At 47.1% G+C, this 15445-nt stretch overlaps 1 protein-coding gene across 1 annotated transcript in view; it reads left to right on the top strand.

Annotated features, from left to right (window-relative positions):
* The window catches only part of LOC142195595 (uncharacterized), a 704678-nt gene that overhangs the window by 390874 nt on the left and 298359 nt on the right, over nucleotides 1-15445 (top strand). The gene's annotated exons all lie outside the window — the stretch shown is intronic.

Below are 15445 nucleotides of genomic sequence, written 5' to 3'. Positions count from 1 at the left end.
CTGTTGAGGTGCCCATACTTTTGCACCGGTCAAATTTTGGTTTAATGCATATTGCGCATTTTCTGTTAGTACAATAAACCTCATTTCAATCCTGAAATATTACTGTGTCCATCAGTTATTAGATATATCAAACTGAAATGGCTGTTGCAAATACCAAAATATTTAGAACTAAAAATGATTAAGATTAATAGTGGTGCCCAAACTTTTTCATAGGACTGTATGAGCCTAGTGGCCCACGCCTTCTCTATCCCACACTATAATACGGAATGCATCTTGGCAATAGACTAAGGAGTACAGTACCGAAACAATAGGATTTTCTGGGACATACCCCTGTGTTTAGAAGGGTTTTTGCAGCCCCAAATGCATTATTATTTAGGTGTAACCACTATAAAACATGCTACACAACCCACTTTTGCACACTCCACATTGACCTACTAACTGCACACTAAGACCCCATATGATGACCCTAAAGACAATAACAAATGCAATTAATGCAAGTATGAAGTTCCACTTTGGCCCGGAACATAAGTAAAATCTATCAACCATGGGCACTAGGCTATGAGGTGAAACTGAGGTTGCCAACATGCTACACAAACAGTGCCAAACCCTGTATAGTAACTCCGACAGACATGTCTGCTATCCAAATGTCTCAATTCAAAGGTGAACATAAGGGAACGCTAGAGGAAATCATGGAATCGGTGGTCAGACAGGTCCTTCAGTCCCTCTCCAAACCAAGCTGATGTCCCTGCACAGTGCTGACCCTCTTAATCAATTTGCCGATCTATATTACATTAGACGTCCTTGCATTCCCTCCCCAAGCAGTGACCACATAGAACAAAGCCCGCAATCGCAGACTGGTGGAACATGTCCAATAACTCGCAGCACAGCTCAGATGACCTCAATTGTCTAAGGAAACATTGTCTACTTGCTGCCTTCTTGAACCCCATTTCTGCATTTAGTCTAGGTATATACCCAATTACTGGTATGACTTAACCCTTCCGACCCTGGATGTAACATCAGCTTGAGCCTTTCTACAATCTATAATCAGCTCCTTAGTTTTGGCCACTTTCCAGATCAGGCCATGGTGAGAAGGTCCCACATTGTCGAAGGATTTACATTGTCATTACCATTGTATATACAATGTATCAGCCGAATCACCAGAAAACCTCTGCATGTACGAAGTTGGTTAACCCTTTAAGTGTCATACAGGAAACACAAAAGAAGTTTAAATGTATAAATTTAATCCCTTCCATTTTTCGATTTTGACTGCCCACCTTCCAAACCCCATAACTTTTTTATTTTTCCATTCACAGAGCCATATGACAGCTTAATTTTTGCAGGACAAATTGTTCTCCATAGTGGTCCTATTTATTATTCTGTAAAAATTACTGGGAAGCTGAAAAATAATTCAGAATGGGGTGGAATTGGAGAAAAAGAGCATTTGTGCGACTTCTCACGGGCTTCGTTTTTAGTGTTCACCTTGCAGCCAAAATGACGTCACCTGTTCTATAGATCAGTACGATTCTGGGGATACCAAATTTATAAAAAAGTTTTAACTCTTTCATATCTAACAGTTTGGGAAGCAAAAATTTTCTTGGATTTGCCATGTTTTGAAACTGAGATTCTTTATATTTCCGTGTAGGGCGTCTTTTTCTGCGGGGCCGGGTATACTTTTTAGTTATACCATTTTGGGGAATGTCTGATGTTTTGTTCACTTTTTATACAAATTTTTTTTATGGGATACGAAATGGTGGTTTTTATTGGAGACGAAATGGTGATTTTTTTTTCCCACAATGGCGTTCACCATGTCGAAAAAATATTTCTATCTAGACCAGGCGATTTCGGACATGGGGATGTATTATTTGTTTATGTTTATTTATCTTTATTTTCAATTTAGGTCTCTGGATTCTGATGGTGGGCACTACAGCGGAGACCCGGTGGCAATGGCGGCGTCTCTGCGCCATTTTTAAAGACCCAGCACCCATTGTACTATTTGTATTGTGTAATGCAATTTCTTCTGAAATGCCTCACACGTGAAAAATAAAAAAAAATTTTGCAATAAAATGTTGCTTTTGCAATTTTTACATGGGGCAATAGGAGGAAATGTACCCGGTAACTTGTTACACAATTTCTCCCGTGTACAGAAATACCCCACTGTTCTTTGGGCACAGATGGGTACAAGCCCAATTATGTTTTGGGGGTCAGATGTTGCTGGAATCGTTTTCGGGTGCCATGACGCCTTCGCCGAGCCACTGAGGATTTACGACCCTTGTTTTCATACATGAAATATCTCTGTTCTATATCCACTCACAGAAAATAGGACCGAGATTTATAAATCGTCTATGTATATTGCTGGGGACCTGAGAAAAATTCAAAGTGGATTCAGAATGTGTTGCCCTAAGCTTGCTGAGTAAAGACTGGAAATACATCCCCACTATCTTCCTTGTTCTTTGCGCCATTTGTAAGCTCTCACATTTACTATATGGAATAATAAGAGGAACAATATCAATGTTAGGACACACAGGCAGCTCTGCTACATACACATTACACAGCTGGACTATATGGGCTGTACAACACAGATCCGCAACATGCAGATAACTGAATCACATATTGTGTCATACATTACAAAGATAGCCAGTGGCGTAAGTAGAAATGGCGGGGCCTCGTGGTGAACTTTTGACAAAGCCCCCCCCCCCTTCACCGAAGATCCTGACCGACCCAAATCGCATTCCTGATCACACTACCCCAGTATACACTTGTACCCCAGAGTATAATAATCTGAGACATTGGGGAGGATACAAACATAAAAAACACTGTTACTTACTAGAGATGAGCGAACACTAAAATGTTCGAGGTTCGAAATTCGATTCGAACAGCCGTTCAATGTTCGTGTGTTCGAACGGGTTTCGAACCCCATTATAGTCTATGGGGAACAGATACTCATTAAGGGGGAAACCCAAATCCGTGTCTGGAGGGTCACCAAGTCCACTATGACACTCCAGGAAATGATGCCAACACCTCTGGAATGACACTGGGACAGCAGGGGAAGCATGTCTGGGGGCATCTAACACACCAAAGACCCTCTATTACCCCAACATCACTGCCTAACAACTACACACTTTCCACATTCAAAAAAACCTCTATCAAAGTGGGAAAATACCTGGAAACCTTCTTTACTCCCCAAATGGATGGACACAAACCCCAATTTAAGCTCAACAAACAGTAACAACCACCCCTTTAAATCACGTTCCCCATGACAACCACAAATGGAATAGGCAATGGGAATTCCAAAAGCCCTCACCCTTAACTGTCATTTTGAGTGTGTGTGTGTGTGTGTGTGTGTGTGATGTGGTAAGACCTTCCAAAATTCACTTTTCTAGCCCTTAACATGAGCCCTTCCAAACAAAGTTACATGACCTTAAGCTGAGCTACCAGCAGAGATTGAGGCCCTTGGCATGAGTAGAGCCTTGCACCAGCAGTGTTTTTGGCACTTAGGGTGAGTTGAGCCTTGTACCAGCGTGTGTCCCTTAACATCAGGCGGGCCCTAAGTTCTGCGCTTTGCACAAAAGTTCCACATTAACTAGGCTGAATGGTACAAAGATTAGTAGGCCCGAGAACCAGGAACAGGTCTTGCAATGGCTGTCGGATAACGCTTAAAGCACATTGTCCACCAGCCAGTCAGCCTCTACCTCCTCTTACCCAACAGTCTTGTCCTCCTTCCACCCAAAATTCCCAATCTTCCCAGAACAATAACCCCAACTGTCCCTGCTCCCCAGAGCTGTTCTCCCTTCCTTTGACTGTACCGCAACCTGCCCCTCCATTTCGCGATTCCACGGACCTAACAGACGAGTATCTGTGTCCAGATGCTCAAACACTAGAGTCTCCTCCATTCCATCTCCGGTCGATTTGGTGGCGGATGACCAGCAACCCACCCTCATCGACGACGATGAGACGCAGTTGCTGTCAGGGCAGCCAGTTGACATGCGCATTGTGCAGGAGGAGGAGGCGAGACAGGAGTTGGAAGAGGAGGTGGTGGACGACGAGGACACCGACCCCACCTGGACAAGGCAGATGTCAAGCTGGGAAAGTAGTGTGGATGTTGAGGCAGGTGCAGCACCAAAAAGGGTAGCTAGAGGCAGAGACATGTCCAGAGGCAGAGGTCAGCTGCTTTGCCGAAGCCAGGCCAGACCCGGAATGTCCGAAGATGTTCCCTTTTGTACCCAGCCCAGAAAAACTCCCCCATCGAGGGCACGTTTCTTGAAGGTGTAGAGTTTTTTCAAGGAATGCGCCGAGGACAGATATAGTGTCGTCTACACAATTTGCCTCTCGAAATCGAGTAGGGGCCCTGAGAAGAGCAACCTGTCCACCACTTCAATGCACCGTCATTTGGAATCCAAGCAATGGAATCAGTGGCAGGCAGCAACCGCAGGACAAACGTCGCCCGCCGTTCATGCCACTGCCTCTGCTCACAGTGCTGGCGATGCACTCCAGAGGACGAGCCAGGACATCACTTCATCTGCCTCCGCCACTTTGTTGACTTCTCCCTCATCCTCCCCTGTTTCTGTCTTATCTCCTTCTCCTGCACCATCAAAGGCACCATCAGGCGCTTCTTTACAACAACCCACCATCTCTCAGACATTGGAGCGCCGGCAGAAATACACCGCTAACCACCCACCCACGCAAGCCTAGAACGCCAACATCGCTAAACTGCTGGCCCAGGAGAGGTTGGCGTTCCGGCTTGTTGAAACTCCCGCCTTCCCGGACCTGATGGCAACTGTGGCACCTCACTATGCCGTCCCTAGCCGTCTCAACTTCTCCCGGTGTGGCGTCCCCGCCTTGCACCAGCACGTGTCACTCAACATCAGGTGGGCCCTTAGTTCCGCGCTTTGCTGCAAGGTCGACTTGACCACCGACACTTGGACAAGCGCCTGTGGTCAGGGATGCTGCAGTGCTTATCTTTAATGACAGGCAGGGTGAATGTGGTGGAGTCTGTTCCCCGGGTGCAAACTGGGGTGGCCTATCTCCTCTCCCAGGCCAAAATTCATGGCAGGAGTAGACTGAAACCCTACGACGCTGCAACCTCCACCACAGCTACTAGCGGCAAACGCTAAAACACTGGTGTGGGGAGACGTCAGCAGGCGGTGCTCATCAGCTTGGGGGACAGACAGCACAGTGCCTCCGAGGTCAGGGATGCCATCCTGGCTGAGATGGCATTTTTTTTTCCCTGCTACACCTGGGGCCTGGCATTTTTACGCCTGTGATAATGGCTGGAACCTGGTAGCGGCTCTGGAGCTTGCCAGCCTCCAACACGTTCCATGTTTGGCCCACGTCTAACCTAGTGGTGCAAAGTTTTTTAAAAACATACCCAAATGTACCGAAGCTACTGTTGAAAATGCGGCGCTTGTGCGCCCACTTTTGCAAGTGCACAGGAGTCGCTGCTAGCCTAAAAACACTCTAGCAAGGCCTACATCTGTCCAAACACAGGCTGTTGTCCGTCATTCACACACGCTGAAACCCTACAATACCATATCTTGAGCAGGGTGTGTGAGCTGCACAGACCTTTGATGGAGTTCCATCTACAAAACCCAAGGGTTCCTCAAAGTCAGCAACCAAAGTTTCTGCACCATGAGTTTCCAGGGGTGGCAGAGTTATGGCTAGGGGAAGAGGCATGGATAGGGATGATGTCTAGGGGCAAAAGCAGTGTGGATGTGGAGGCAAGCTAAGCAGGAAAAACTGGGGGTACAAGCTAAGGCATGGACTGGGGTGATGTCTAGGGGCAAAAGCAGTGTGGATGTGGAGGCAAGCTAAGCAGGAAAAACTGGGGGTACAAGCTAAGGCATGGACTGGGGTGATGTCTAGGGGCAAAAGCAGTGTGGATGTGGAGGCAAGCTAAGCAGGAAAAACTGGGGGTACAAGCTAAGGCATGGACTGGGGTGATGTCTAGGGGCAAAAGCAGTGTGGATGTGGAGGCAAGCTAAGCAGGAAAAACTGGGGGTACAAGCTAAGGCATGGACTGGGGTGATGTCTAGGGGCAAAAGCAGTGTGGATGTGGAGGCAAGCTAAGCAGGAAAAACTGGGGGTACAAGCTAAGGCATGGACTGGGGTGATGTCTAGGGGCAAAAGCAGTGTGGATGTGGAGGCAAGCAAAGCAGGGAAAATGGTGGCTAGAGGCAAAGGGATGTCCATAGGCAGCAAGGGCAAAGATGCAAAACTCTCCCGTTTCAAGAATTTTCCTGACTTGTTTCCCCACAAAACATTCCTGTGAGGAGGACTGAAACACCACCCTCCTCCTCCTCCGCTGTTAGATTGACCCCAGCTACGAGCTGAAAACGCTGCAACACTGGTGTGGGGAGACGTCAGCAGGCTGGGCTGAAGCTCATCAGCTTGGGAGACGGACAGCGCACTGCCTCTGAGGTCAGGGATGCCATCCTGGATGAGATGGCAATTTGTTTATCCCCGCTGCCCCTGGGGCCAGGTTTTTTAGCTTGTTGGAGGGCTCTGGAGCTTGCCAGCCTCCAACACGTTCCATGCCTGGCCCACATGTTCAATGTAGTGGTGCAATGATTTTTAAAAACATACCCCAAATTAGCTGAGCTAAGGGTGAAAGTGCGGCACTTGGACACCCACTTTCCCAAGTCTACAGTACCTGGAGCTAGCCGCAATACACTCCAGCAAGGCCTACATCTGCCTGAAGCACCTACTGTTGTGCGAGGTCACCACACGCTCTAACCCTAGATACCGTATGTTCAGCAGGGTGTGTGAGCAGCAGAGACCTTTGATGGAGTACCAGCTACAAAACCCAAGGGTTCCTCAGAGTCAGCTCCCTCACTTTCTGCACCATGAGTTTCCATGGGTGGCAGACTTATGGCTAGAGGCACAGGCATGGATAGGGGTGATGTGTAGGGGCAAAAGCAGTGTGGATGTGGAGGCAAGCTAAGCAGCAAAAACTGGGGGTACAAGCAGCCGGTGGCATCATCACTGACAAGCACAGCTGTCTGTCAGCTGACAGGCTGACTTTCACCAAAATGAACAGACAATGGATAGACTCATCATATACATGTCAGTTACATGACAAATTTAGTGCAATCTGCAAGTCCAAGATGGTTTGGAGATCTGCGGAGAGGAATCTCACTACCTCTTGCGGGTGCCATCATTTGGAAGGCAAGCCCTGGGCTCAGTGGGTGAGAGCAAGCGCAGGATAATCGTCGTTTGGCCTGGCGGCCACTGCCTCTTCCACTGTTGACAGGGCTGGCGCTGCAGTCCAGACCAGGAGCCAGGACACCTCCACATCTGCCTCTGACACTTTGGGGAGTTCACCCTTATCCTCACCTTTTCCTGCCATTTCTCCTTTTGCCCGCGCCATCATGCGCCTCTTCCCAGCAACTCCCCATCTCCCAAGCCTTTCATTTCATGCTAAAGTACAGCGCAACCCACCCACATGCCCAAGGCTTCAACGGCCTCATCTCAAGAAATCTGGCCCAGGAGATGTTGGAATCCCAGCTGGGGGACACTCTGCCCTTTTTGGGCAGAGTGTCTACTGCGCCACCGCACTGTGCCGTCCACACCAGCACTTTCCCCCAAACATGAGGCGGTCCCTAAATTCAGCGCTTAGCCCTAAAGTTCCATGTGACCAGTTACGAATGGACAAGTGCATGCGGACAGGGACGCTACCTTTCAATTTGGGCACAGTGGTTGAATGTAGTTGAGGCGTGGACCGGGTCGCAAAATGTGGTGGCCTGACTTGTCTCCCCACACAACATTCCTGGGAGGAGGGCTGAAACACCACCCTCCTCCGCTGTTAAATTGACCCCAGCTACGAGCTGGAAACGCTGCAACACTGGTGTGGGGAGACGTCAGCGGGCCGTGCTGAAGCTCATCAGCTTGGGGGCCAGACAGCACACTGCCTACAAAGTGAGTCATGCCATCCTCGATGAGACGGCAATGTGGTTTTTGCCACTGCACCTGGGCCCAGGCATGTTGTCATGTGTGATAATGGCCGTAACCTGGGATTGGCTCTGTAGCTTGGCAGCCTGCAACATATTCCATGCCTGGGCCACGTTTTTAACTCATTGCTGCTAATCTTTTGAAAAAGGTACCCCAATGTTCCTGAGCTACTGGTGAAAGTGTGGCGCTTGTGCGGATAGTTTTTAAAGTCTATAGTTGCCGCTGCTAGCCTCTATGCACTCCTACAACGCCTGTACCTGCTGGAACAACGGCTGTTGTGCGACGTCTCCACACTGCTGGCACTAAACATATCATGTGTTGAGCAGAGTGTGTGAGCAGCGCAGACCTTTGATGTAGTTCCAACTCCAAAACCCTCGGGTTCGTCAAAGTCAACTCCCTCAGTTGCTCAACCATGAGTGGCCATGGGTGGCAGACTTATGTGAAATCCCATTCCATCCATTGCACTGGACACGAAACATTAGCATGCGCTCAGCACAACTTCGGATATGGCAGATGCGTTAAGCAGGGTGCAGGGTACAACAAAGACCAGGCCCGAGCACCAGGAACAGGTGTTAGAAATACTGCAGCATCTGCCATTTCCTTCCAATTTTGGGGTTTTGGACCCGCCACCGACTTGTCTGGACCTAAGTGGGGATCATGAGACACAGTTGCCATCAAGGCAAGCTGTGGTCATGTGCGGTTTGCAGTAAGGGGGCAGTGCGCAATTGGAAGAGGAGTTGGTGGATGACGAGGCCACCGACCCCACATGGACAGGGGTGATGTCTAGGGGCTAAAGCAGTGTAGATGTAGAGGGAAGCTAAATCAACAAAAAACCTGGGTAGAAGCAAAGGCATAAACTGGGGTGATGTTTAGGGGTGAAAGCAGAGTAGATGTGGAGGGAAGCTAAGCAGCAAAAACAGTGGGTAGAAGCAAAGGCATGCAAAACTCTACCCTGTTGGAAGACTTATTCCTAGGTCTGGAACACGTTAATGGCCCCCCTGGACAAATTACTGCCACTCAGGGGCCTAGTGTCACCAGGAGGGACAAGTATAGGCGCATGTTGTGGGAATACCTGGCCGACACCAGCTCTGTCCTCTCCGATCCCTCTGTGCTCTACAGCCTAAACTTATTTTCTCATCTTTTTTTCTGAACTGCACATCTCTTGCCTGCTTCCTTTGGGATCTTAGAAATGGTGGTCCACTTCCACAGATGGTAACTTCAATAGACAGTGTAACGGGAGTAGCTGAGGGATCGCTGTCTTAACCACTTTTTGGCACAAAATTAACTTCCAAAGCCAAATATGGTGCAAGTATATGATGCAAGGACACCTACACACCTATCTCTGACACATTGGGGAGTTCACCCTCATGCGCCCTTTTGGCCTGCACCATCATGCGCCTCTTCCCAGCCACTCCACATTTCCCAAGCTTTTCATTGCAGGCAGAAGTACAATACAACCCACCCCCATGCCCAAGCCTGTAACAGCCTCATCGATAAACTGCTGGCCCTGGAGATGTTGGTGTTTGTTTATGCTTCTGGAGACCCAGGCCTTCCGTCAGCAGATGGCAGCTGGGGCACCTCCCTATGCTGGGCCTAGCCGTTACTACTTCTCTTGGTGTGCTGTCTCTGCCTTGCGCCTGCATGTGTCCCATAACATCAGTCGGGCCCAGAGCTCTGCGCTTTGCTGCAAGGTCCACTTGACCACCGACACATGGACAAGCGCCTGTGGTCAGGGATGCTGCAGTGCTTATCTTTAATGACAGGCAGGGTGAATGTGGTGGAGTCTGTTCCCCGGGTGCAAACTGGGGTGGCCTATCTCCTCTCCCAGGCCAAAATTCATGGCAGGAGTAGACTGAAACCCTACGAAGCTGCAACCTCCACCCCAGCTACTAGCGGAAAACACTGTAACACTGGCATGGGGAGATGTCAGCAGGCCGTGCTGAAACTGATCAGCTTGGGGAACAGACAGCACAGTGCCTCCGAGGTCAGGGATGCCATCCTGGCTGAGATGGCATTTTTTTTTCCCTGCTACACCTGGGGCCTGGCATTTTTGCGCCTGTGATAATGGCTGGAACCTGGTAGCAGATCTGGAGCTTGCCAGACTCAAACACGGTCCACGCATGGCCCACGTTTTCCAACTTGTTGGTGCCATGTTTCTTTGAAACCTACACCATTGTGCCTGATATACAGGTCAAAGTGGGGCCATTTTCGTAAGTGAGAACTAGCCTCTGCTAGGCAGAAAACATTCAGAGCACACTCCTCTCATCTTCGCACCGTTGGCTGGCGGAGGAAGACGAGGGGGTTGGAGTGGCATCTGATGTCCCTATCCCACACGAGGCTAGAGGGTGCACTTCAGTGCATCCCATTGCTTCACCACAAATGGTGTGAAGGGGAGTGGAAAATGGAGGAAATGGAGAGTGACCCTTACAGTTGGGGCCAGCAAAGGCATGCCAAGTAACACACTGGCACACATGGCTGACTTCATCTTGGGTTGCTTTTCAACACATATTTCACATCATGAAGAACAAATAATACTGGATTTTTTCAAGCCTCGAACCCCGGTCTAGGTCTAATGTCTGTTCCTTTCTTATATTAGGAGAGAGGGAAAAAAAATTACTTCAGTGATACGTTTAGCGTACATAGACTGACTATTAATGTGTATCCCACTTAGTGTTGTTAGGGTTACACACCGTCACAACCTGGCTAAAGCTTCTATAGCTGTTAATAAAGTCAACATAACTTTACGGTATCCAAAAAGACAGCTGGTACCGACAGAGAGCAAGACAAATGTCACCCAAAGCTGTGAGCTCTGAACACCCACAGTGACTTTGGCGTCATCATCATTATAAGGGAGCGGGTGGTAATAAATAACTTGGCAGTGCCTAAAACCCAAAAAGCTTATACAACTATATTTACATTAAGATACACAAATGAAACTTTTCAGTAGCATGTCATGAGACAAGCTGATAAGCTCTTCCTTTGTGCAGTGCTATTTGAAAGTTAAACGCTGCCTTTATTTTAATTCTGGAGAAGGTGCAGACATTAGATTTAGAACATGTTGTCTTCATTGTCCAAATCCTCTATATAGGTAACGTGTTTTTCGGGCCGAGCTGTCTGGGAACGAGCTGGTGCAGCACTGACAACCTGGGTGAATATGGCAAGAGCCTGAGATGTAGGGTGAATGAATCCCCAAATTATTTGTGGAATTCCCAGTGAGACAATGGCACTGTATACCAGTATTAAAAATTGTGGGTGCACATAACCCCCATATATTCTTTGAATTCCCAGTGAGACAATGGAACTGTATAGCAGTAGCAAAAATTGTGGGTGCACGTAACCCCCATATATTCTTTGAATTCCCAGTCAGACAATGGCACTGTATACCAGTATTAAAAATTGTGGGTGCACATAACCCCCATATATTCTTTGAATTCCCAGTGAGACAATGGCACTGTATAGCAGTAGCAAAAATTGTGGGTGCACGTCACCCCAATATATTCTTTGAATTCCCAGTCAGACAATGGCACTGTATACCAGTAGTAAAAATTGTGGGTGCACATAACCCCCATATATTCTTTGAATTCCCAGTCAGACAATGGCACTGTATACCAGTATTAAAAATTGTGGGTGCACATAACCCCCATATATTCTTTGAATTCCCAGTGAGACAATGGAACTGTATAGCAGTAGCAAAAATTGTGGGTGCACGTAACCCCCATATATTCTTTGAATTCCCAGTCAGACAATGGCACTGTATACCAGTATTAAAAATTGTGGGTGCACATAACCCCCATATATTCTTTGAATTCCCAGTCAGACAATGGCACTGTATACCAGTATTAAAAATTGTGGGTGCACATAACCCCCATATATTCTTTGAATTCCCAGTCAGACAATGGCACTATATACCAGTAGTAAAAATTGTGGGTGCACATAACCCCAATATATTCTTTGAATTCCCAGTGAGACAATGGCACTGTATACCAGTATTAAAAATTGTCGGTGCACATTACCCCCATATATTCTTTGAATTCCCAGTCAGACAATGGCACTGTATACCAGTATTAAAAATTGTGGGTGCACATAACCCCCATATATTCTTTGAATTCCCAGTGAGACAATGGCACTGTATAGCAGTAGCAAAAATTGTGGGTGCACATAACCCCAATATATTCTTTGAATTCCCAGTCAGACAATGGCACTGTATACCAGTAGTAAAAATTGTGGGTGCACATAACCCCCATATATTCTTTGAATTCCCAGTCAGACAATGGCACTGTATACCAGTATTAAAAATTGTGGGTGCACATAACCCCCATATATTCTTTGAATTCCCAGTGAGACAATGGAACTGTATAGCAGTAGCAAAAATTGTGGGTGCACGTAACCCCCATATATTCTTTGAATTCCCAGTCAGACAATGGCACTGTATACCAGTATTAAAAATTGTGGGTGCACATAACCCCCATATATTCTTTGAATTCCCAGTCAGACAATGGCACTGTATACCAGTATTAAAAATTGTGGGTGCACATAACCCCCATATATTCTTTGAATTCCCAGTCAGACAATGGCACTATATACCAGTAGTAAAAATTGTGGGTGCACATAACCCCCATATATTCTTTGAATTCCCAGTCAGACAATGGCACTGTATACCAGTATTAAAAATTGTGGGTGCACATAACCCCCATATATTCTTTGAATTCCCAGTCAGACAATGGCACTGTATACCAGTATTAAAAATTGTGGGTGCACATAACCCCCATATATTCTTTGAATTCCCAGTCAGACAATGGCACTGTATACCAGTATTAAAAATTGTGGGTGCACATAACCCCCATATATTCTTTGAATTCCCAGTGAGACAATGGCACTGTATAGCAGTAGCAAAAATTGTGGGTGCACGTCACCCCAATATATTCTTTGAATTCCCAGTCAGACAATGGCACTGTATACCAGTAGTAAAAATTGTGGGTGCACATAACCCCCATATATTCTTTGAATTCCCAGTGAGACAATGGAACTGTATAGCAGTAGCAAAAATTGTGGGTGCACGTAACCCCAATATATTCTTTGAATTCCCAGTCAGACACTGGCACTGTATACCAGTAGTAAAAATTGTGGGTGCACGTAACCCCCATATATTCTTTGAATTCCCAGTGAGACAATGGAACTGTATAGCAGTAGCAAAAATTGTGGGTGCACGTAACCCCAATATATTCTTTGAATTCCCAGTCAGACAATGGCACTGTATACCAGTAGTAAAAATTGTGGGTGCACATAACCCCCATATATTCTTTGAATTCCCAGTGAGACAATGGAACTGTATAGCAGTAGCAAAAATTGTGGGTGCACATAACCCCAATATATTCTTTGAATTCCCAGTCAGACAATGGCACTGTATACCAGTAGCAAAAATTGTGGGTGTATATAGCCCCAATTCTATTGCTAGGGGACTTGCAGGGTATTTCTGAGGTGAAGGTGGGGGGGCACACCGTTGGAAGGGGATTTGGGGTGTATATATGGGGTATACGGGAATACACTGTCAGTGTGTTCCATTCAGGATCCTGGGGAAGCTGGGTTGTGGCGATTGAGCCCGTCAGTGCCACGTTACACTGACAAGCTTCTCCCTGGAATTGAAGTTATATGTAAGCCCAATATATTCTTTGAATTCCCAGTCAGACAATGGCACTATATGGCAGTAGCAAAAATAGTGGGTGTATATAGCCCCAATCCTATTGCTAGGGGACTTGCAGGGTATTTCTGGGGTGAAGGTGGGGGGGCACACCGTTGGAACGGGTATCGGGGGTATATATCGGGTATACGGGAATACACTGACAGTGTATTCCATTCAGGATCCTGGGAAAGCTGGGTTGCAGCGATTGAGCCCGTCAGTGCCACGTTACACTGACAAGCTTCTCCCTGGAATTTAGCTCTTATAAGAGCTGTTGGTTGTCTTCTCCTTCCTATCCTAGCCTGTCCCTGCCTACCCAGAATCTAAGCCCTAGCTAACTGGACGGAAACCTCCGTCCTCGGTGAATTGCAAGCTCAGAATGACGCGAAGCTGGGCGGCGCTGTTCTTTTAAATTAGAGGTCACATGTTTTCGGCAGCCAATGGGTTTTGCCTACTTTTTTCAACGTCACCGGTGTCGTAGTTCCTGTCCCACCTACCCTGCGCTGTTATTGGAGCAAAAAAGGCGCCAGGGAAGGTGGGAGGGGAATCGAGTAATGGCGCACTTTACCACGCGGTGTTCGATTCGATTCGAACATGCCGAACAGCCTAATATCCGATCGAACATGAGTTCGATAGAACACTGTTCGCTCATCTCTATTACTTACCTCTCCTGGGCTCCGACGCACTCCCCGCTGATGTCGGTGATCTTCAGGGATGGACCAGACGTAGCGTGAGCTGGGCTTGAGCCCTGGCACACGTGATGTCTGGGATGTTACCAAGTAGGCATGAAGCCTTCCGGAGCATAGAGGAGGTAAGTAACTGTTTTTTATGTTCCCTCTCCTCCCCTGGCCCTCCGATCATTATACTTGGGGGTTTGAAAAGACCCCCCCAAGTATAATGATAGTGTATGTGGGGTTGCGAGCTCATGGCTTTACTACTGATCCCAGCTCCTGCTCACAGCCAAAGAAGAAGTGATGGCAACAGTGATCAGGAGTCAGGATCAATAAGTAAATAGGGCCAGTTACTTGCTGGAGTTACTCCAAGAGGTAAAAGCCTATTAAAGAAAAAAAAAAACCTGCAGCGGCTGCCGCCATGCCCCCTGATGCTCTGGGCCCTGTGGCAGCTGCTACCACTGCTACCCCGATAGTTACACCCCTGCACACAACACTGCTACATACATTATACGAGAGTAGTCTGAAAAGTTTCCGACTTCCACATGTAGATGACAAAACTCGTCAACCAAAGTTTAGGAATGTACTCAATGTACAATGGGGAATGTACAAAAATTTCAGCCATTTTGCACCAGTGGTTTTTCTTTGACAGTCGTTGTAGTGAGTCGATGCAAATGATTTTGTGAAAATGGATAAAATCGAATATTGAGCTGTCATTAGATATTTGTTTTTGAAAGGCAATACGCCTTCACAAATTAAAGACGAGTTGGACGCTGTGTACGGGGACTCTGCACCATCATGTACCACCGTCAAATTTTGGGCAGCTGAATTTAAAGGTGGCAGTATCAATTTGGTTGATGATGAATATTCGCAACCACCAAAAACTGCAATCATGAACGAAATCATTGCTCAGGTTTACCAAATGGTGCTAAAGAACCGTCGAATTAAGGTTAGAGAGATAGCAGAGGCTATGAGTTTATCGAAAGAACGTGTTTGTCACATATTGGTTGAAATTTTAAGGTTGAGAAAGCTGACTGTGTGCTGGATGCCGCGATTGCTCACTCTGGACCAAAAATGTGTTTGCGTGAACATTTGCAAAGCTCTGTTGGCGCAGTTTAGGCTCAATAAATCAGAGTTTTGGTGCCGATTAATT

This window comes from Leptodactylus fuscus, chromosome 1 (genome assembly GCF_031893055.1).
Source record: "Leptodactylus fuscus isolate aLepFus1 chromosome 1, aLepFus1.hap2, whole genome shotgun sequence".
NCBI classification, from domain to species: Eukaryota; Metazoa; Chordata; class Amphibia; order Anura; family Leptodactylidae; genus Leptodactylus; species Leptodactylus fuscus.
The sequence above is the reverse complement of the archived record's forward strand: the minus strand, read 5'-3'. Positions and strand labels throughout refer to the sequence as shown.